The 23,436-nt window shown below is 38.4% G+C and overlaps 2 protein-coding genes across 13 annotated transcripts in view; one reads left to right on the top strand and one right to left on the bottom strand.

Annotated features, from left to right (window-relative positions):
- The window catches only part of MARCHF7 (membrane associated ring-CH-type finger 7), a 59,059-nt gene extending 41,186 nt beyond the window's left edge, over window positions 1-17,873 (bottom strand). For 6 of the 10 annotated variants that reach the window (XR_005790555.1, XR_005790553.1, XR_005790554.1 and 3 more), the window contains exon 1: window positions 17,713-17,873. The gene's annotated coding sequence lies outside the window, so the exon portion shown is untranslated. The remainder of the gene's footprint in view (window positions 1-17,712) is intronic. The other 4 variants (XM_040476395.1, XM_040476393.1, XM_040476396.1 and 1 more) reach the window with 2 other exon arrangements.
- Window positions 17,874-17,947: 74 nt separating this feature from the next.
- The window catches only part of BAZ2B (bromodomain adjacent to zinc finger domain 2B), a 438,023-nt gene continuing 432,534 nt past the window's right edge, over window positions 17,948-23,436 (top strand). For 2 of the 3 annotated variants that reach the window (XM_040476372.1, XM_040476370.1), the window contains exons 1-2: window positions 17,948-18,059; window positions 19,866-20,050. The gene's annotated coding sequence lies outside the window, so the exon portion shown is untranslated. Of the gene's footprint in view, window positions 18,060-18,401; window positions 18,444-19,865; window positions 20,051-23,436 lie in introns of those variants that run through there. The other variant, XM_040476371.1, reaches the window with a different exon arrangement.

Below are 23,436 nucleotides of genomic sequence, written 5' to 3'. Positions count from 1 at the left end.
TAAGGGGCGCCTGGGTGGCTCAGTCAGTTAAGCGTCCGACTTCGGCTCAAGTCATGAACTCGCAGTTTGTGAGTTCAAGCCCCGCATCGGGCTCTGTGCTGACGGCTCGGAGCCTGGAGCCTACTTCGGATTCTGTGTCTCCCTTTCTCTCTGCCCCTCCCCTCCCCTGCTCATGCTCTGTCTCTCAAAAACAAATAAATGTTAAAAAAAATTTTTTTTAAATAAAAAAAATAAAATTAAAAAATAAAAATAAAAGGTAAAAGCACACAGAAAAAAATATTACAAAAGAAATTTCCTTTGCTGATCATATTTACTTTAAAAACATGGTATGAGGCAGTAACAGAAAAGATGAATAGAGGAAAAAACAGTAGGAAATATACAACAAACATGAAAACACAAATGCATGATCAATTAAAATGATTCCACTAAGAGTATCTAGCTAATGAGAAACCACAGTAAAAATTATACTGAGATATGATTAGATCAAAGAAAGCTTATCAAAAAAGGTCAGTTTTGAACTTTCTGTTAAAACATGACAGGTTATCCTAGGGGCACCTGGATGGCTCAGTAGGTTAAGCCTGGACTTTGGCTCAGGTCATGATCTCAAGGTTTGTGAGTTCGAGCACCACATCAGGCTCTGTGCTGACAGCTCAGAGCCTGGAGCCTGCTTCAGATTCTGTGTCTCCCTCTCTTTACCCCTCCCTTGCTCACACATTCTCTCTTTCAAAAATAAATTACTATTAAAAAAAAATGACAGGTTATTCTTATGCATCTATTTACCCCTCTTTCCAAAACCTTTATAAGACAATAATTGAAACCAAAAGATTTAACCATGAAAAAAGAACAGGAAAGGGGGCCACAAAAAGCAAGAGATCTTTTTTAAAATTTTTTTAATGTTTATTTACTTTTGAGAGACAGAGCAAGGGAGGGGCAGAGAGACAGAGAGAGAGAGAGAGAGAGAGAGAGAGAGAGAGAGAGAGACAGACAGAATCTGAAGCAGGTTCCTGGCTCTGAGCTGTCAGCACAGAGTCCAATGTGGGGCTTGAACTCACAAACTGTTAAGATCGTGACCTCAGCCGAAGTTGGAGGCTTAACTAACTGAGCCACCTAGGTGCCCTGAAAGCAACAGATTTCAATGTGTATTTGGAAAATCTAGAGGAGAAGGAGAGGTATAATAATTAAGCAGAGAAGATAAAACTATACCCTAGGCACTTAGAAAGAGATAGAAACTAAAAGCAAAACATTTGGCCTTAGTACACTAAAAAGAACCAAGACCTGAAAAGTACCATTAAAAAAGATGCATGGGGTTGAAAGTGAGCTGAATTAAAATTTGTAGCTGGAACAGTAAAACTCCAAATTCTTCCCCTAGCTTCATTCTTCCAAAAGTCAGAATAAGGCTTCTTCAGAATAAGGATTTCACAGGCAATCCACCTCACTTAAGCATACAATCATTTTACAGGGGTAAATGTAAAAAAAAAAAAATAAATAAAACAAAATCTATACATGTTCAATATTGAGACCTGAGAACTTTTTCCTGGTCCTATTTCTACAATATTGCCATAAAATTAAGGGATTTTTACTGTTGGATCACCAAACAAAACACCAGAGCAGTAAGATTTCTGGACACTGACATTTGGACTGCCCCCCGTTACAAAGCTAGTTTGCCACATGAACATCCTACTCCACAGCAAAGTCTACTAGTCACCAAGAGTTTCTAATCAGTGGGTTTTTTTTGTTTTGTTTTTGTTTTTTGGAGTGAGGGAGGGGCAGAGGGAAAGGGACAGAAAGAATCTTAGGCAGACTCCATGCCCAGCGCAGAGCCTAATCTGGGCTCTATCTTAGAACCCTGAGATCATGACCTGAGCTAAAACAAGAGTCGGATGCTTAACCAATGGAGCTACTCAGGCGTCTCTCTAAACAGTTTTAGTGTTTCCTTCAAACAGATAAACAATAAGGATCACTAAGTAAGTATCCAAAGAAATCCTCCAATTTGAAAGAGAGACCAGAGTTTAAAAAAAAAAAGAAAAAAAAAGGAACTTGAAGAAAATTTAAGTAAAGGAGATAACTACCGTCCTCAAAGGGATCAAAAGACATCTATTCATTAAATAACAGTCCTTAAGAAAGCAATCAGATGATAATAAAAATCTTGTGTGGCCCATTTAAAATGGGATATGCTTTTTAAAAAATGTGATACATTAATCTAAATTCAATATAACTATTAAGAATAAATTGAGAAATCCTCCTAGAAGTAGAAAATACAACCTTAAATTAAGAGAATTAACCAGGAAAATTACCATCTGACTTTAACCATGGTGAAAAGAGAAGAAAAATTACCAAAGAAATAGGAACCTTTCTATTAATTTAAAGATATAAATCTCCACATTGAAAGGGCTCTAGATTACCCAGCAGGATCAAAGAAAAAAAGACCAACACTAATCACAATTTATCATCTTGAAATTTGAGAACACGAGAAATGAAGGGAAGACCCCCTACTGGCTTCTTAATTACAACTTTAAAAACGCTTAAGACAATGAAGCAATTACCTGTAGTACTGAGAAAAAGGTTTAGCCTTGAATTCCAATCTAGCAACTAAGTGTAAGGTGGCAAATAGGACACATTTTCAGACATTCAAGATCTTTAACAAAAGATAAAAACAAACAAACAAAAAAAAAAACAAGAAAAAAAGTCAAAGGAAGCTAAATGAAGAACATATCCTAGAAAAATGAGAGTGTAAAGAAACAGACATGGAACCCAGGAAATTTAAGTAAAAGAAACTCCAGACACAGAACACAGGAAACAGTTCCAAAGATATATAGGAAGCACAGGGAACAGCTAATCCAGACTGCAGCAGGATCCCAGATAATGAAAGCAAAGTTCTAAGGGGGGTGGAGGAAATCATAAGGAAACTATTTTGGCATGTGTCAGAGACCATTATAAAATTGGAAGGGGCGCCTGGGTGGCTCCGACTCTTGATTTTGGTTCAGATCATCTCATAGCTCCTGAGATGGAGCTGGGTTGACAGCGCTGAGCTTGCTTGGGGATTCTCTCTCCCCCTTTCCCTTCATCCCCCCACCCCCAAATAAATACATAACTTAAAAAAATTTTTGGGAAAAAAATGCTGAGCACAAAGAACAAATGGAAAATTAGTTTTCTGTTAGGAAAACAGAGTTATTTTTCAAAAAACGGGGTGTTTGGCAAAGTGAACCTTAAAATTTACATAGTTATAATAATGTAAACATAAACTACTGAATCAATAATTTTGCTACAAACATGCTGTGGAATACAGGTGATTGAAGAAGACAAGGGTGAATAGGAAAAATACATATAATACTGAAAAACTATTAAAGAGTATAAACACATTATTTAGAAATATAAAGATAAATTCTAGAACAGCTAAAAAGTTGAGGGTCAGTGCCTTTGGAAAGAGACTGGGAATGAAGGGTGGGGCAAAAGACTTCTCTCCTTTTAAGTAGGATGACCATATTTCCTGGTTTGCCTGCATGGCCAGAAAAGTCCTAATTTGTGCTCATTATCCCAAGACAACTATTAATAGTCCTTGGTTTGTCTCTTAAAAGTGGCCTGGTTTGGATGATAAAGCATACAGTCACCTAACAAATCTTTTGTACCTTTAGTTTTTTATAAACCATTTACATTATACTACACAAATTTTATTAAAGAGGATTATGAATTTGACCTTTAAAGAAGGTTTGCATTAGTAGTAAGAATATCACTGGTTAAATACAGACATTCAAAAACCCATAAATGATTTAACAAGTACCAGATTTATCATTTTATTAAGAAGTCTTAAAAAATACTAAACAAGGGACTGTATTTGTGATAAGTATAGAGACACAAATTTTAAGAGATACAGGCCTGCAGCCAGTTCTTTAACAATTATGCTTCTTAATCATACCTTATAGTTACTTTGTATTTATACCAATTCTTACTTGCAGACTTACTTGCAGAATGAAACTAACCTAGTAGGAAATCTGCTCAAAACAAACCTCTTGGGAGAAGGCAAAGAGGCAGAGTCCTCTGAGATATATAATTTATACTGCATAAAACTATTTTTGGCAACTCCTCTACATAAATTGATTGAATTCTGACAATGTAGGTGTTACCAGAAAACTTACATAACTTGGTTGCATAAGATGTAGGTTGAAAGCACAAAAAAACCGTAGAAAAAAATAAAATGTGCAGGTCCTTGGAAGACTTCTACCAGACCACCTACAATGTGGACTGCTACCAGACCACATACAAAGTATTATGGAGGCATCTTTTCAAGCCTAAATGCTTAGTGTGTGTGCTAGGCACATTAACACTAAACAAAGGTATGCGGTCAGAGGATAACATCGAATATGAACACTGAGATAGTGACTAAGAAGGTGTTGTAGACAGGTAGAAAACAAACCACATAAATAACCATATAACTTAAATTGTTGTAAAATGCTATAAAATAAAGGTGTAAACAAGAATGGACTATCGGAAAAAGGTATTTGAAGCTTTATCCAAAACTTAAAGAGTACAGCACAAGAAAGTTCATGTGTACAATCTTTCCTCAATGGTCAGTGTAATAGTTTCTCAGGTTTTTCTAACACTATTATGCCTTTAAATCTAAATTTCTTTAGATTTGATTCCAGAGTTACACAGCTCTTTTTCTGTATGGTAATAAAATAAACATATCACCAAGGTGTGAGACACCTTTGCACAAGTATAGGACCCTGAAAGCTCTGATGCTGACACACTGAAATTCTTGATAATTTCATCCTTGAACTCCTGTTTTATAAGTGAAGTCAGGAGAGCAGAGCATGAGCGTGAGCTGAAGGGGTATGTAACTATCTGGAATACCTTCCTACTCAAGTTGCATATAGCACTGATGACTACTATGAAACTTCCACAACACAATTTATACTCTCTTTAAGCCCCATGCAAGTCCTAGGCATCACGGGTCTACCCACATTATGTGTTCATGTTCCTTATCACCATATTTGACTAGTAAGCTGAAGCACTGCTAGCTCCAAAGGGCTGATTTTCCATTTTCCAGACTTGGTTTGAATGCAGAAAGAAGGAAACGAGCCACAAAAATCTTTTGATCAATTTGAGAGTTTTACTTTTTTGAACTTTTCAATTTTGGAAATCAGAGGTCTCTTAGGTGAAGATCCTCTGGAGCAGATATTTAACTGCTAGTTTACCTAATTAGTTGTGATTTTACCCTGTTAAGTGTACCCTCACCTTGAGGCATTTTAATAATGACTGACGTAAGCCACAGGAGTGGAATACAGGTGTTCATATCAACTCCACAATTTATATAGTACGTTCATCTCATAAACCTGTAACTTGTTAGCTACTAGAAAAATTGACTATTTTTTTGTAGATAATATCATTCTGCTAGGTTTCCTAAGAAACTCTCTGAAGAGCTCTTTAAAAATTTTTTTAACTTTTTTTATTTATTTTTGAGACAAAGAGAGACAGAGAATGAACGGGGGAGGGGCAGAGAGAGAGGGAGACACAGAATCGGAAGCAGGCTCCAGGCTCTGAGCCACCAACCCAGAGTCCGACGCGGGGCTCGAACTCACGGACTGTGAGATCGTGACCTGAACCGAAGTCGGACGCTCAACCGACTGAGCCACCCAGGCGCCCCTGAAGAGCTCTTTAAAACAAGTTCATGTTTTCCAGTGACCTGCTGAACATTTTAAAATATCTTTAGATTAAAAAAAAAATGTGTTTTCTACCTATAAACAGCACAATTCAAATCTATCCTGTGGCAAAAATAATTCCTTACACCTTCTCTTAGTTCAGATAAAAAGCCTAAAAGAATTCCATGTCATCACCTGACATGCAAAATTCTGTAATTCTGTATCTTGATGTTATCTGCAAATTATCAAGATCTCATAATCACATGTTAAATGCAACTGAAAAATTTTCTCACAACTTACACTGGAATACAAACAAATTAAAATTGAATTTTACAATGTTTACCAGCAAGACTTTACTTGGACATCAAGGGTACTCTGGGTAAACCAACAAAGTCTCTATAAATACCATAATAAGATCTGTCTAAAGCAAACTCATCATTAATCCACACACCTTCTTTTGTATTTCATTCTACTAGTAATGCACCATTTCCAACCAAACTTTTTTTTAATACCTTAAAAAGAAAAGCCTAAACTCTTTGGCTTAGCATCCAGAACTCTAACCTACTCTTTCCAGTTAATTTCCAATTACTACCTTAAAAAAAATTCCTAGTTTCAGTTCATTCAACTTTTAAAAGTTACTGACCACTGAGGCGCCTGGGTGGCTCAGTCGGTTGAGCGTCCGACTTTGGCTCAGGTCATGATCTCACTCACAGTTTTTGAGTTCAGGCCCCAGGTTGGGCTCTGTGCTAACAGCTCAGAGCCTGGAGCCTGCTTCAGATTCTGTGTCTCCTCTCTGTCCCTCCCTCACTTGTGCTCTGTCTCAAAAATAAATGTAAAAAAAGATTTTTTTTTTTAAGTAAGAATACTTTGTTTTCCCCTGAGTACTTTCAATATGCCAGGTGGGGTGCTAAATTCTCAAAATATAAAAAAAACCTATCTCCTGAACTCATACTTAAGGGGTACAGGGAGTGAATGGAATAAAAATAAATAAATACATAAGTAACTACAATAAAATACAAATACCAAAAATATACAAAATGCTATGGAAGAGAATCATAAGTTCTTGATAGATTATTCAAAGCAATCTTCCCTCAAAACAATGAAAAATATTAGACTGAAATATAAAGAGCATCCTCTTAAGAGCAATGAAAGGTTGACAAGATAATAAGGAATTACTAGGTCAACAATGAAGGGGAAATGGGACTCTAAGAGATATGAAGATACAAAAGCTACTTCTGCCCCTGGGAGCATTTGTAAATTCCCCAAAATTTAATTTTCATTTTACCACTCTTGTGGAAGAAATCAAAGCCCAGGATATGCACAAGGCATGGTCGTACACATATTAATTTCACTAGTCTCCCAACTTTTCTCTGCTTATTTTTTAATAAAGTTTATTTATTGGGGACACTTAACCAACTGAGATATCCAGGCACCCCTCTGCTGGAATATTGTCAAGAAAAGTCAAACTAATAAAATAAAATTGGGATTAAGTGTCCCCCCCACTGCTTCATGGAAAGCCACAAGAGACCATCATTCCAACACCTAACATATCAAGAATGAGCCAGATAATCTATAAAATCATTTTTCTTAAATCCACCAAAGCTGAGGCTACAAGGCAAACAGATGAATTGAAATACAAAGAATGGTAAGCCCCTCCAAAAGAAATAAAACAAAGGAGGCCATCAAAAAAGCTGGTAACACAACAGCACTGCTAGGAATTTACCCAAGGGATACAGGAGTACTGATGCATAGGGGCACTTGTACCCCAATGTTTATAGCAGCACTCTCAACAATAGCCAAATTATGGAAAGAGCCTAAATGTCCATCAACTGATGAATGGATAAAGAAATTGTAGTTTATATACACAATGGAGTACTACGTGGCAATGAGAAAGAATGAAATATGGCCCTTTGTAGCAACGTCGGTGGAACTGGAGAGTGTTATGCTAAGTGAAATAAGCCATACAGAGAAAGACAGATACCATATGTTTTCACTCTTATGTGGATCCTGAGAAACTTGGTGGAAACCCATGGGGGAGGGGAAGGAAAAAAAAAAAAGAGATTAGAGTGGGAGAGAGCCAAAGCATAAGGGACTCTTAAAAACTGAGAACAAACTGAGGGTTGATGGGGGGTGGGAGGGAGGGGAGGGTGGGTGATGGGTATTGAGGGCACCTTTTGGGATGAGCACTGGGTGTTGTATGGAAACCAATTTGACAATAAATTTCATATATTGAAAAAAAAAAGGCTGGTAACAGCCAAAATTTATCAAATTCTTAAATACACAAAGACAAATATTTGTTAGTGTAAGACACTTTAGTAACTCTGGGAGCCTCAACACAAGGTAAGTCTTTTACACAGGCCTCCAATGAGTGCTCATAACAAAGAATGAGGACAGACAGGAGACTGGAAAGTCTTACTCTCTGCAGCATGTCGATGCACGACCTGCCTATGTTTAAGAAAATAAAAGGAGAACTTGAAGAAGCTCGTCCATGCTCCAGATCCTGCAGGAGTACAAGGTGCGAGTGGCTGTTGCTAATAAAGGGTATGAAACCCACTTCCAGTACAGATTCTAAACTGATACAAGGTTGTGGTCTGTATGTAGCTACTACAGAAAGACTATGAAACCTGCTTGCCCAAGATCCTCCATCAATACAAGGCAGAGATCAGTTGCTTTTGGGGTGGGGTAGGGGAGATGGCAGAGTTTTGCATGCACTCTAGACTCTAGAAGACAGCAAGAAGGACAGAAATCTGAGGACCAGGCACAGAGAGCTTGTTTAAGATTAGAGAAAGATGTACAGAACTAAGTACACTTCCTTTTGCCCCAAGCTTTGCTCCAAATAAGAAAGGTAGCTTACTGCTGAGAGAGTTGTAACAAATAGAGAGACCCCTTAATGCTAGATGTGCAGGGCCTGAAGGAAGTTGAGGCTAATGAAAGAAAACTTATATCCTCTAGTATCCAAGGCCTCACACTAAGAACTATGTAGTGACAGTCTACTACTGGAGTACTCTAAAGGTAAATAAAGTGATAATAAATTTCAAACCTGACCCAACTGAAGACTAAACCAACGCAACCCATCACACTGTCTGATAAAAGTGGATTATGTCCAATGTCCACATTCAGGCTTAAATATTATTTATTTCAGTCTCTACTTTTCTTTTACTTACAATGTTCGGCATTTAAACAAAAGTTATAAGACATACAAAAATACAAGGGAAAAAAGAACCCATCGCTAGGAGATAAGAGAGTCGGACAGAACCAGATGAATATGGCTCCAATGTTAGCAAAGTGGAAAACTGATGCATTTAACAGTAAACTAAGCAAAACTAAAAACTAGGGAACTGGAAAATAGGCTAGAAGAAAATTATCAAGCATGAAGCATAGAAAAACAGATGGTGGTAAATATAGAAGAGAGGGCTTCAAAGATACTAAAAGACGACTAAGGAAGTCTACCATATGTTTAGGTGGAATTACAGAAGGAAAGGACCAGGAGAGAGAAAAAAAAAAATTGGAGATACTGGCTGAAAGTGTTGCAAAAGTGACAGGATTAGAGTCAGAAAGCCCAGCAAATATCAACTAGAATAATTAGCAATTACATCAATACTGAAAATTATGCTTAAACTGAACATATTATGCTCACTAAAAATTCTGCTTAAAAACAACAAAAACCTGAAAATGCCATGGGAGCACTGATTGGAAATAAACAAAAGTTCTGGATGAGAAAGACTTCAGAGAAGGGAACGTCTGTCTTGACCTTTGAAGAATAATAGAAAAAGGAGGATGCATAAAAATGCTAAAGCATGTTGAAGAACTGGAAATAGAAAATGATCTGAGTGCCAGAGTGAAAGGGATGGTATGGGAGAGATGAAAAGAAAGGGTGCTAAAGGGAATTCATAAAACAGATTATATCCATACTGTAAAGGCAACCTTGTGTTCTCTGCTCGAGAGTTCGTACTTTAACAATACAATGGTTTTCAGGGAGCCTGGATGGCTCAGTGGGTTAAGTGTCCGACTTTGGCTCAGGTCATGATCTCCCAGTTCATGGGTTCAAGCCCCACATCAGGCTCTGTGCTATTAGCTCAGAGTCTGGAGTCTGCTACAAATTCTGTCTCCCTCTGTCTCTGCCTGTCCCCTGTGCACATACACGTGCTCTCTCTCAAAAATAAACATTAAAAAAAAATGATAGTTTTGAAGCTTTTACCACTAGTAATTTGTATATTATTTTTCTCTTAGGACCCCATAAATTATGTTCCTGACAAACAGAACTTTCAAAGATGAAAAAATTAGTAACCCAACAAAACTTTGTCTAGTTTTGCCTAAGTCTTAAGAATAAATTCATAAACATCTTCCTGCATTTCTTATAATGCTGAAAGTAATTAATTTTAATACCTTTGTGGAATAAGGGAGCACAATCTAATGCTATGGACTACAGGCTCGGGAGCTACTGAAGATTTTGAAATACCATCAGCTAAAAACAAACACCCCCCCCCCCCCAACAAGTTTCTCCCCAATTAAGGACAAGTTATCAGAAAGAAACACACTGGCTCCAAGGCAAATTAAAGAGGATCCAAAAGTAAATGGATAGAAGGCATATTCAATACATCAAATAGAAAAGAATTCTATGGGGGGAGGGGTGAGAGAGAGATTATTCAGAATGATGAAAAACAAACATATTTTTCTTTTTTGGGGGGGAGCTGGGAGTGATAAAAAAAAAAAAAAAAAAAAAAAAAAAAAAACCAAAAAAAAAACCACAAGCTGAGTTTAAAGAAATGAGTAGCCTGAAATATATAGAAGAGATCTAGAAGCACATTGGAAATAGTTTTGAAAACACAGGACAGCAGCCTGGGGTGATAAGAGATTTTAAATCACTTACACACTGATCTACTTACTTTTCCACATACACATAGGCTATCTCCCTGCCCTTTGATTTCACTGTACCTTCTATATGGTAAGCCTAAGTGCTTGCCTCCACTAATTATGTCTAATAAGTAGAATTTGGGGCACTATGAAAAAGTAAACTGAAAAGCTTCAGGCAGTATAGGAAAACACTTAAGACCAAAGGAGTCCTACCTATTACCCTACTTAACATAAAGTTTTCTTTGAGCACTACCACAAATTGTTTACCAAGTAGGGCTTGGATTTTTGGTTACCAAAGTTGGAAAACTTACTAATTCCTAAGATCAGAGAAATGATAGCATAATGTTATAGTTTTTCACTGATTCTGCCTATAAAGGGATCTCTTAAATAGCATGTATTCTTTGTCACCACTCTTAAGATTATGTTAACAGTCTGTTCAGGATCTGTCAAAAATCACCAAGTAGTCAAAAACCAAATAACCAGACTAACATAAAGGCCCCAGCCTGATCTATATTAACAAAGTACAGCCCACACCTAAGACTTTTCCTTTCAGAAATCAAGATTAAGATACTAATTAAGATAAAAATAAATAGGAACCTGAGGCTAAGCACAATAAATTAAGCATTGCCCAATTTTTAGCATAAAAGCCAATTTCTAACTGTTTGCAGAAATATGGTAGTTAAGGGGCCTCTGGGTGGCTCAGTTGGTTAAGTAACTCTTAATTTCGGCTCAGGTCACGATCTCATGGATTGTGAGTTTGAGCCCATATTTGAGCTCCAGATTCTGTCTCACTCTATGCTTCCACCCCCAACTCGCGCTCTCTCTCAAGAAATAAACATTAAAAAAAAAAAAAAAAAAGTTAAGAATGCAAGCTATGAGGTCTGTCCTTGGTGCGACTCTAAGCTTAATTTCTCTAATGTTTAATTCTTTATCTACAAAATGGGGATAATAATAGTACCAACTTCAAAGGCATATGGTGAACTTTGCTGGACATAATATGTATTCAGCAAATACTCCCCTATTATTGAGCAATGCCATCGTCTTTAAAAGATTTTCATACAGCTTTGTAGACATTCTGTTGGCTATTTCATTACTTGAACTTTGTTTTTAACACAGTAAGACTTTTAGTGTCATGCAAATTTATTACAGGAGGATAATTGCTACAGGATAAAGAAATATACTTTGCCCACTGGAGTATGTACATAAATATTGGGAAAAATAAGCATTATTAACATTTTTTCCTGTTATCTCTAACTGGGTTTTGTTTTCTTTATATTTAGTTTTCGAAATTTCTTTAATGTACTTGTTCTTCCTTTTATAATTATGGGAAGCAATTATTTAAAAATGAAAGACATGTTTCTTTTTTAAATATAATAAACTCTAGAGAACTCCTAAGAATAATTCCCTAAATTGCAGCACTACTGGTCTACCCTCTTTAGTATCTACAGACCACAAAAGAAAATAAAAAAAAATTAAAGTACTATTCTAGTAATTACTAAGTAGAAAATAAGGTTAAAATCACTTCACAAAACATTTAGAACACCTGAGTATGCTTTAAAATTTTTACTATAAAAAATTTCAAACATATACTAGAGACAATAAACTTCCACATACCAATCAACAGTCTCCAATAATTATCAACATCTGACCTATCTTATAGTCTGTTTTACCATCCTCTATTTCTTTAACATTTTATCTTTAAGTAATCTCTGCACCCAACATGGGGCTTGAACTCATAATCCCAAGATCAAGAGTCCCACGGTCTACGCTCTACCCACTCAATCAGCCAGGCACCCCACCATTCTCTATTTTAAAGCAAATCCCAATCAAGGTATCTATAAGAGTGCCTATTCTTGGGGCGCCTGGGTGGCGCAGTCGGTTGAGCGTCCGACTTCAGCCAGGTCACGATCTCGCGGTCCGGGAGTTCGAGCCCCGCGTCGGGCTCTGGGCTGATGGCTCAGAGCCTGGAGCCTGTTTCCGATTCTGTGTCTCCCTCTCTCTCTGCCCCTCCCCCGTTCATGCTCTGTCTCTCTCTGTCCCAAAAATAAATAAACGTTGAAAAAAAAATTTTTTTTTAAATAAAAAAAAAAAAAAAGAGTGCCTATTCTTAAACTGTTCTAAGCAACCTGTGGTAAATTACAAAACATGGCTCTAAATCCCTCCAAGTATGCATACCTCCTTGCATTATCATGTTGCCTGTCTGCCCAGAAGAGGCAGACTCTTACTTTCCACATCCCTTGAATATGCGCTAGTCTTGCGAGACTTACTTTAAGAGAATGTAGTGTAAGTGACATCATATGATTTGCAAAGCTGTAAGCCTTACAACTTCCTCTCTCTCTCTCTCTTGGAATGCTGTCTTGAGACCCCCATGTCATTAAGATGACGACATGGAGCAGAGCCTACATGTTAACTGATACCAACAGTCAGAAATATGAGTGACACCCTCTTGGACCTTCCAGTCTGAGAAATCCTACAGCTAAATACTGGTATGTAAGTGAACCCTAGCAAAACCAGAACTGCCCAACAGGCACATAGGGCTGTAAAACAGTAAACAGTAATTTTAATCCACTAGGTTTTGAGATGGTTTGCTATGCAGCAACAGAGTAAAGCTTCACAATTCATCCTAATTTCTATTTTGCTATAATTATCATTATGTACCCAGTTTCTATGAAAAATCTGATTCTATTACAGGGTCCAATTTAGAATTTGTCTTAAATATCTAGGGGAATTGAAGTTAGTGAATTATCAAGAGCACAGTATTACTACACAATAAATTCATGGCATGAAGGCCAAAGTTATCACACAAAATACCAATGTATTTCAATAGCCAGTAGTCTCACAGAATTGCATAGTTATAATTCCATTATTTACATCTATTTGGTATAGTCTTTTAATCAATCTGCTTCTGGGGAAAAAATAATTTTTTTTTGTAAGTGGGAAATCCTAGTGTTTTATGGGTTCTAGTGAACATGGAAATGTGGAAGCTATTTCATTCACACTGGGTGGTCACATCAGAAAGCAGAGAACTCTTTGGGTCTTTAAAAAACAAAACAAAAAAAACTGCCTCTGGGTTTGTAGCTGACATACTTAAGACACAAACATACCCATGTCTTAAAAAATAGAAAAAAGGTTTAACATCGTCACGAGAAAACGACTATAGTCTATATACTACCTTAGGAAATAATCTGTTTTCCTTTAAAGTATGTATTTAATCTGCTGGGGTACCTAGGTGGCTCAATCGATTAAGCATCTGACTTCAGCTTAGGTCATGATCTCATGGTTCTTGGGTTCCAGCCCTGCATGAGGCTCCATGCTGACAGCTCAGAGCCTGGAGCCTGCTTCAGATTCTGTGTCTCTCTCTCTCTCTCTCTCTCTCTGCCCCTCTCCCACTCATATTTTCTCTCTCTCTCTCTCTCTCTCTCTCTCTCTCAAAAATAAACATTAAGAAAAAAATTAAAATGTAAATATCAAGTTTCAATCTTTAGAGTGGCCACCATTTTAGTTTTTTTTTTTTTTTTCTGGAAGGTGAGAGACACATTATACTAAAGTGCAATAATAATAGAAAGATGAGAACCTAGCTTTTAAAGTTCAGAAGTTGCCCTCTTTTAAAACTGTTGACAAAACTGGGTGGAGAACAGTAGGTGATTTCAAAACCAGGTATTCAACTTATGTAGTCTAACTGGTAGAGCCACAGAGAAATATACTTGAGAGCAAGAAAAACCAGCTTTGATCGATGGCATGACTTCAGACCAGAATAGAAAAGTTAAGATCAATGAAAATTAAACCACAGCCAATTCTCAAATTATAATTTTATCCCTTGCCCTTGGGTTCATCTTACTATCAGCAACTTTTTAAAGACAGTATTTCTATAAAATAATGATTTGTGAGGAGATAAATTATTTCACTATAACAGAATTTTGCTTTAGTGAATTCAATAGATCTTACAAGTAATTCAAAATCTTACTCATTTCACATTGTAATCCTAATGGGATCAGTTGTTAATCTGTTATTTAGGAGTTAAAAGTTAATTAGTTAAGTTTAATTTGCTGGTTAAAAATAAGGTTTGATGCAAACATTTCACTGCCTTCCACTTAAGCATTTCCCACTGTTCTTTATTACTGACAATTATCTGCAGTAACAGAAAGATGCTGTCAGTAAAGGCAATCTTAAAAATTACTTTTATTGGTCTTAGGGACATAATAGCTCTCCATTTCCAAAGATACAGAGCACTTTCTCAAACAGTAGAGGTTTTTCAAGTCATCTTCCATTCAATTCGTTGCAGCTATGGGAACAAACTGTCCATTCCTAAAACAAAACGGGATACCATGACTTTGCAGTTTCCTTAACAAGCTCCTATAGTCTTCTCCGCATCTCAGTTCAAGCAATACTTTCTGTACAAATTTCCCCAAAGATTAAGCACCCCTCTTCTGTCCTCCCACAGTACTACTATGTACCTACACTAAGATAATAGCAGTAGTTGTTTATACATTAGTCTCATGATTAAACTGTGAGTTGTAGAGGGCAGATGAGGTGTCCAGCTCATTCTCGTAATGTGAAGCCCGGGTCTAGTAGCTGGAATACAGTAAGTTATCAAAAAATGTTTTACATAATTTGATAATTTTGCACTACCATTTTCCTAAAACATAGTATTAAAATGTGAGCAACTCTTGGGGCGCCTGGGTGGCGCAGTCGGTTAAGCGTCCGACTTCAGCCAGGTCACGATCTCGCGGTCCGGGAGTTCAAGCCCCACGTCGGGCTCTGGGCTGATGGCTCAGAGCCTGGAGCCTGCTTCCGATTCTGTGACTCCCTCTCTCTCTGCCCCTCCCCCCTTCATGCTCTGTCTCTCTCTGTCCCAAAAATAAATAAACGTTGGGAAAAAAAAAAATTAAAAAAAAAAAGTGAGCAACTCTTGAACATAAGCCAGATGAAGAGTTGTGTAAAATGGATATAGAGCTCATTAAAGATTGGCTGCATGTGAGCCACGGATGAGGTCTCACTTGATTACCTGGCATCTTCATGTAGAACATATGTGCATGTCTATATAAGGGAATCTTTGTACTTTATCTTGGAAAATAAGCACTCTTACCAGCATAGCAGAAAAAGTAATCACTTGTATTTAAGTAGGAATTTTTAATTATTCTTATTCAAGACACCTGACCCTGTGTGCAACTTTGAGAAAAGCCAAGACTATGCATATCCACAGGCTGACATCTGAGGCATCATTTAAAGCAAAGGAAAAGCTGTAAAAAGTTCTTATCTAAAAACACTTGCAGCCATTTGCAACTACATGGATGGAACTAGAGGGTATTGTGCTAAGCGAAATTAGAGAAAGACAAATACATGACTTCACTCATATGAGGACTTTAAGACACAAAACAGATGAACATAAGGGAAGAGAAGCAAAAATAATATAAACACAGGGAGGGGGACAAAACAGAAGAGACTCATAAATATGGAGAACAAACAGGGTTAATGGAGGGGTTGGGGGAGGGGGATGGGCTAAATGGGTAAGGGGCACTAAGGAATCTACTCCTGAAATCACTGTTGCACTATATGCTAATTTGGATGTAAATTAAAAAAATAAAAACATTTGTATTATAGAATTTATATAAATCAGGTTACGGGGGGAAGGAGAAATTACAGGCAGAGTAATATTTTAAGGTTATTCTGACTGGAATATAAACTGGACTTGTATCAATTCCAATTGCTTTTATATACATTAAAAATTCACTTTGAGTATTATGTCCCCTAGGTGTTGACTACTACAGGCGACCTCATCCACTTTGGTCCTCACATCAACTCTAGGAAAACTGCTGTTTTTAAGGAAATCTGAAGAGATTTAAAATCGGCAAAATTAAGACTCAAATCCAGGTCTTCTGACTCTAAATGCCTCATACACCACAACTGTTTCACAAAAGGCTGTAGACCTGTAAAGGAAATACTGACCTCATTTCTGAAACAAAATCTTTATCTTCAAAAAAATCTCGTTACGCTTTTTGTCTGCCTTGTTAACAACATACTGTTTGGTTTTTAAAACAAAAATTCATTTTTAACCTTACCTCTTAGTTGTAAACAGAAAGGGAGTAAGGGGAGGTTTAAGTAAAAATAAAAGTCCTACAAAAAAAAAACAAACAAAAGACACCTAACTAAATTCAATTTCACTTTGGCACATTTACTCTCAATAGTGCCAAACGACACTAGTGAGGAATCCATTACCGGGATAGATTTCCCCCGTATATTACTATCTATTTGTGTACGTACGAAAAAAAATAATTGTAGTATTTTATGGTGCGTGTTTGTACATGTTCATCTTCACTACGCAGTTCCATCAAAATGAGGGAATATTCTACAAATCGTGCCTTCCATATTTTTACTTCTTCTACCAACAAGTTCGTTTTGTTTTTTTTTTTTTAATTTTTTTTAATGTTTATTTATCTTTGAGACAGAGAGAGACAGAGCACGAACGGGGTTGGGTCAGAGACGGAGGGAGGCACAGAATCTGAAGCAGGTTCCAGGCTCTGAACTGTCAGCACAGAGCCCGACGCGGGGCTCGAACCCACGGACCGCGAGTTCATGACCTGAGCCAAAGTCGTACGCCCAACCGACTGAGCCACCCAGGCGCCCCCAGGTTCGTTTTTTATACATACCACCAACTATTTCAACTCGAAGAACATACAAATTTATCACAACACAAAGCAACTCTCTAAGTATCACGATATTCAAGAAACAGGGCAATCAAAGAGCAAAGCGCCACCGCAACTTAAGGGGCTTAGCAAAGTCCCTTCAATTCGACACCGGGTTGGCAGAGGCCCAAACTTCCCCGCCTTCCACACCGCGCTCCTTAAATACTTCACTCGTGACACGCCCGGCCCGCAGGGTTCTGGAGGACCCTCCTTACCCCGAGTCATGAGCAGGCCTCCAAAGGCCAAGATAGGGCCGAAACCCCCAGCCCTTGCTAACAACACGTCCTTAAGGAAGACGTACAATCTACCCCTCCACCCGTCACAAACTCCACCACGAGATGAAAGACCACCGGCAGAGGCCTGCGCCCAGTCTCCCTTCGTACCCGTGACTCCGTATCACGATCCACCGCCCCAAGTAAAGACGGAGGAAGCAGCCTCCGCGTCCCCAAGCCTGTACTTCGTTTTCTCCCCTCCCCCACGCGGCCTAGGTTAGAACCAACTCCCAGAGAGAGAAAAGCCCGTGCGCCGCAGCTTATTACCCCTGCTCCCGAGCTGGCAACGAATAAGGCGCGTCCCTCTCGCAACGACCGCGGCACTGCCTTCCTCCTCGGAGTTCTAGGCCTCTAACTGAGGCAAAGCAGTCCGCAGAGAAGCACAATGGCGACCGCCCCTCTCTCAGATCCGGCGCAGAACCAGCCGCCACCGTTAAAAGCCCCTCCCTTCTTTTCCCCCCACTTCACGGACTCCGCCGACATCTCGCGAGAGGGGCGGTGCTGCCGGGGACCCGAGAGCTGCGGGCGGGCTCGACGTACCCTACCGCGGGGTGGTGCTCTGACTGCGGCAACCGTTGAAGGGCTGCCCCCAGGGAGGCAGCAAGGCGCCACCGGTAAGCAGCTGCGGCTGGTGGGCCGGCGGGCTGGCGGCTGGGCCGGCAAGGGTGCGGACGCCGGGAGAGGGGTGCTGGAGGCCCAGCCCTAGTTGGCCGCCTCGCCTACTTGGCTAGAGGCTCTAATTCAGCCTTGCCGGCCCCGGCGCCCGAGTCCACGCCATCGGCTCTTGCCGCCTCTGGCAAACCAGTTGGACCCACTGCTCGAAATACCGCCCAGTTCCTTTTTTCTTTTTTCTTTTCCTTTTTTTTTTTTTTTTTTGGCGCTTGGTAAGTGGCGCAGTGAATGTTTATTGACTTGAACCAAGCACTGCCTCTCCCGACCTCCCCTCCTCCCACTCTCTGCCGGTCCTGCCAGTGGTCTGAGAGCCCTCACCTTTCAGGGTAGGAGCCAGTTGCCCAGGACCGTTTCTTGCTGGTGGTCATTCAGCCTTGGTGGTGGTGTACTTTTACAGTCGTGTCTCTTAAAATCGTGATACTGATCTTTGATAGTGTAGCTACAGATTTTGCAGTAAAAATTCACTTGGAGGAAAATTTTAAGGCAAATGGTCCTGTGAAAATTAGGCGAAACATTTAAAAACCCTGTAAATGTGGTAAGCTTAGTATGTAAATGATTAGTAAAAAATAAAAAGGAGTAAGAGAAAACTGCAATTGATGTGGATTTAGATTACATTAAGTGGATTCAGGTGATATTGTACTTATTTTGAATGTATCAAACATAAAAGTTCTTTAACGGTAAAGATAAGTTACTGAGACTTGTAGACTTACTCAACGGCATCTGTTAAAGTGACTGTTTTATTAGGTTTTAAGCGATGCATTGTATTCAAATAATTCCAATACATGAAGTATGAGGTTTCTATGAATATCTTTGTCATTTCATCTGAAGGGAATGCACTATCACTTTTCATCCCCATTTCACTCTGGGAGACTAACAGACTATCCATGCTTCGTTCACTATTATAAATTGTAAAATATTGTAAATTTTAAAGATTCAAAGTTTATTATTTAAAATTGTCATATAAATGCCAGTCTAGCTTTTTAGGATTTGAGTTAAAGATTAAGCATGTGGTATGGGATAAAGTGAACATATTAGAGGAAATTAACTTGCCCTTTTTAGAAAACACATTTTTTTTTTTTTTTGCAGCCTAGTTGAGTATACTACTAGCATTGTAGTTATGGATATGCACATCTGAAGCATCAGATTGCATGAGTTCATATCCTAGTTCTGCCTCTATATTACTACCTTTGTTGTGTTGAGCAACTTTTTTAAAATTTTATTTAGGACTTATTTTTGAGAGAAAGAGAGCGTGAGTGGGAGAGGGTCAGAGAGAGGGAGACACAGAATTGGAAGCAGGCTCCAGGTTCTGAGCTGTCAGCACAGAGCCCAATGCGGGGCTCAGACTCACGAACCCTGAAATCATGACCTGAGCTGAAGTCGATCGCCCAACCAACTGATCCACCCAGGGGCCCCAGCAATTCTTTAACCTTGATAAGCCTGTTTCCTGTAAAATGGGATTAATAACAATACCTGTACCCCACAGAGCTGTTGAAAATATTAAATGGATGGGGATGGGAGGGAGGGGCGGGTGGGTGATGGGTATTGAGGAGGGCACCTGTTGGGATGAGCACTGGGTGTTGTATGGAAACCAATTTGACAATAAATTTCATAATAAAAAAAAGAGAAAATATTAAATAAGATAATGCATTAGTTCCTGGAACACAGTAAGCATTCCATAACTGTTAGCTATTATATTCCATGTCTAAACCACCACTAATATTGTCTTTCTGGGGCTTAATATTATATAGGTCCCTTAAACATCTTCTGAAGTATATTCTACACTAAGAGGAATGACTGCACCATTTTTCTGAGCTATGGCAGTCAGACCTGGTACCAGTAACTTCTCTACAGAACCCCCAAACCTGGCAAGAATGGATCAGATTTTGACAGATTATGGCTTCATCCACACCCAGAACTGATGATATCAGCAGAGGTGAGTGTGACACCAATTTTCTATGCTAAACATACTTTCCACACTCTATTACTGATGCTAGTAATTGCATAAAAACCACTGATAACTGTGTTTTTATTCCTTAAGAATGGTTAGTTTTCATTGTTTTTAAAGTACCTTGTCTGATTTGAGTTTCCATGAGTTTTTAATGAGTTTTCATTATCAAAAATTTTTTGAAATTTTCCTATGTTAAAGACAATTTGATAGAATTGTGGATACAGATGGGTAAAATGGTGACTATATTTTCTGATCTAAAAATCAGTACAAAATGATTTGACAGGAAAATATTTGGAATCAGAACTGTTCTGATCAATTTAGACTCCATAGTTGTTTTTTTGTGTGCAAAATTCCCCTAATTAGCCTTCTTTTGCTAAGCTTTTTATCCTTACAACCAACTCTGACGTACCTTTTGTAATCTAAATATCTTGGTTCACCACTTGGCCCACACCACTTAAATTAGTTTCCATACTACTAGTAATTTTTCCCCTTCTACTTTGTAAATTTGCCTGTCATTTGGTCATGGTCATAACAGTCCTTTCCTCTTATGTTAATAGTTCTTCAACTAGCTGATAGCTTAGAGAATTCTCTTTCAGATACTGATTTTCAAAGTTCCAATTTTTCTTCCTTTTTTTGTCATCCCACAACCTAACTTTCTAAGAAGCTTCTCTATGTAAAAGCAATCTTATAGATATTTTTCACTTTGCATAAGCTGTGTGGTCTTTAAAAGGTGTGGTCAGGGGCGCCTGGGTGGCTCAGTCGGTTAAGCGTCCGACTTCGGCTCAGGTCATGATCTCACGGTCTATGAGTTCGAGCCCCGCGTCGGGCTCTGGGCTGACCGCTCAGAGCCTGGAGCCTGTTTCAGATTCTGTGTCTCCCTCTCTCTCTCTGCCCCTCCCCTGTTCATGCTCTGTCTCTCTCTGTCTCAAAAATAAATAAACGTTAACAAAAAATAAAAAAAAGAGAAAAGAAAAGGTGTGGTCATATTTGCTTTTTGTAAATCAAATCATTTTTAAATGCATTTTTAAAGTTTATTTTGAAAGAGAGAAAGAGAACGTACAAGTCGGGGAGAAACAGAGAGGGAAAGAGAGAGAATCCCAAGCAGGCTCTACACTGTCAGCGTAGAACCCGATGCTCTTAACCAACTGAGCCACCCAGGTGTTCCTAAATCAAATCATTTTTAAATGTAGGTTATTTCTTAAGCTTTGACTAACAGAAGGTAATACCTGGGATGAGAAAAGAGTGGCTATAGAGAGGTCCCTGAGTTGCAAACAAAGGATGCCAATTTCTTCTCAGATGGGAATCTTATTAATCCCTGGAGAAGGGAACATTGTGGCATCAACCAGGTTTAGGATCTACTATTTAAAGTTATAGGTAATTTTAGGGGCGCCTGAGTGTCTCAGTCAGTTAAGCATCTGGCTCTTGCTTTTGGCTCTGGTCATGATCTCACAGTTCGTAAGTTCGAGCCCTGCGTGGGACCCTGCGCTGACAGTGTAGACTCTACTTGGAATTCTTTCTCTCCCCCTCTCTGTCTGCCCCTCCCCTGTTTGCGCGTGCACACACACACACACACACACACACACTCCCTCTCTCTCTCTCTCTCAAAAATAAATAGTTATAAGTAATTTTAAGTATGTAATAATAATAATAATAATAGTCTACAGATTGAGGACTCTTCCTTCTTAAAGATCCTTTGCTTTAAATCTTTGATATAAAGAATTCCATTCATTCCAAAAATGATAAGCCCCAGATTTAGTGATTTTTGTGAATTTTTCTCCTCTAATTGAATGGAATTTTAGAAATTTGAGTTTAATTAAAAGGTGCCACATTTAATAAACATGCAAGACACCCGGTTGACTTGTGCTGCAATAATTTTCAATCCCCAGAGCCAATAGATGAAACAATATAAAAACAAAGAGAATACCATCTTGAATCCCTCTCTGAGACACACTTTCTTACACCTAAGCTCATGGTCTAGAACTCATTAGTTCTAGGAATATCATTCTTGCTCATTTAGCTCTGGAATACATGAGTCGAATAGGAGCAGTTCCCAATTTACAAGGCACTTGGAATCTGTATGTGAAGCGCATTTCACACTGCCTGAGACATAGTTTTAAATAAAAGCAGCTTTTATTATTAATAATACTAGGGGTTGGAAAAATATCGTACACAGGCCAAATCTGGTTCACTGTCTGTTATTGTAAATCGTTTTATTGGAACACAGCCAGACTATGTTTATGTATTGTCTGTATATTAGAGTTGGCCAGAGAAACAGAACTATCTATCTAGAGAATTGGCTAACATAGTTGTAGGGAGTGTTAACATTGAAATTTGTAGGGCAGGCCAGAAGGCTTGAAACTCTGATAGGAGTGGATAGTGCAGTCTTGAGGCAGAATTTCTTCTCCAGAAACGCTGTTTTTACTCTCAAGGCTGATTAGATGGGGCCCATCGTATTATCAAGGATAATCTCCTTGACTTAAAATCAACACATTGTAGATACTGAGCACATTTACAAAATATCTTCACAGCAATGCCTTAAATTAGCATTTGATTAAATAACTTGATGCTTTGCATTGGCTAAGTTAACACTTAAAATTAACCATCACAACCTGTGAATGCGTGATTTTACCCAACAGTGGTGACTAGTTGTGATAGAGACAATATGGCCCAAAAAGCCTAGAACATTTACTATTTGTTTTTTTACAGGAAGTTTGTTGACCCTTGTAGTAAACTGTGAAACCAGACCGAACTGACCTTGTTCTTTTAATAACAACCAAGCTAAACATACACACATCAGAATGATAATAATAGGCCTCCATGGCCACTTCAGATTACATTTTATGAGACTATAAACAGAATAACATCCAATTACTGATAGAAATTCCTTGGGTATTCCCTCTGGCAAGTTTGGTTACTATACCTTTCTTAACTTAATTTTTCTTCATGTGCATGCTTTTATAACAATGTAGGTATGTGATTATTCATAGTAGCTATTTTAGTATTTTTTTCCCTTTTCCTTCATAATTTGTCTCTCTTACCACTATACAAATACCCTTGCAAAATCAGTATCTTTCTGCACTTTTTTCTGCACAACTACACAGTCTTAAAAGAATAGTTCTATAATACACATATATACCTGCACATACATGTGCACATGCACTCTCTTTTTCTCTACACACACACAGAACTACTTGGAGTTTTTTTTTAAGCATTTATTTTATAAAATAGCATCATATGCATCTGGCTTTTTTCAACCAAAAGTACCTTTTACCTAAATCCCTATTTGTATTGATTATTTATCCTTTCTTTTCAATTTGTGATGGCTATTACCACTCTGTCCTGTCTTCACAGTGTTTTTTCAACTCTCTGAT

The sequence above is a fragment of the Herpailurus yagouaroundi genome, unplaced genomic scaffold (assembly GCF_014898765.1).
Source record: "Herpailurus yagouaroundi ecotype Mexico unplaced genomic scaffold, PumYag 140, whole genome shotgun sequence".
Taxonomy (NCBI): Eukaryota; Metazoa; Chordata; class Mammalia; order Carnivora; family Felidae; genus Herpailurus; species Herpailurus yagouaroundi.
The sequence above is the reverse complement of the archived record's forward strand: the minus strand, read 5'-3'. Positions and strand labels throughout refer to the sequence as shown.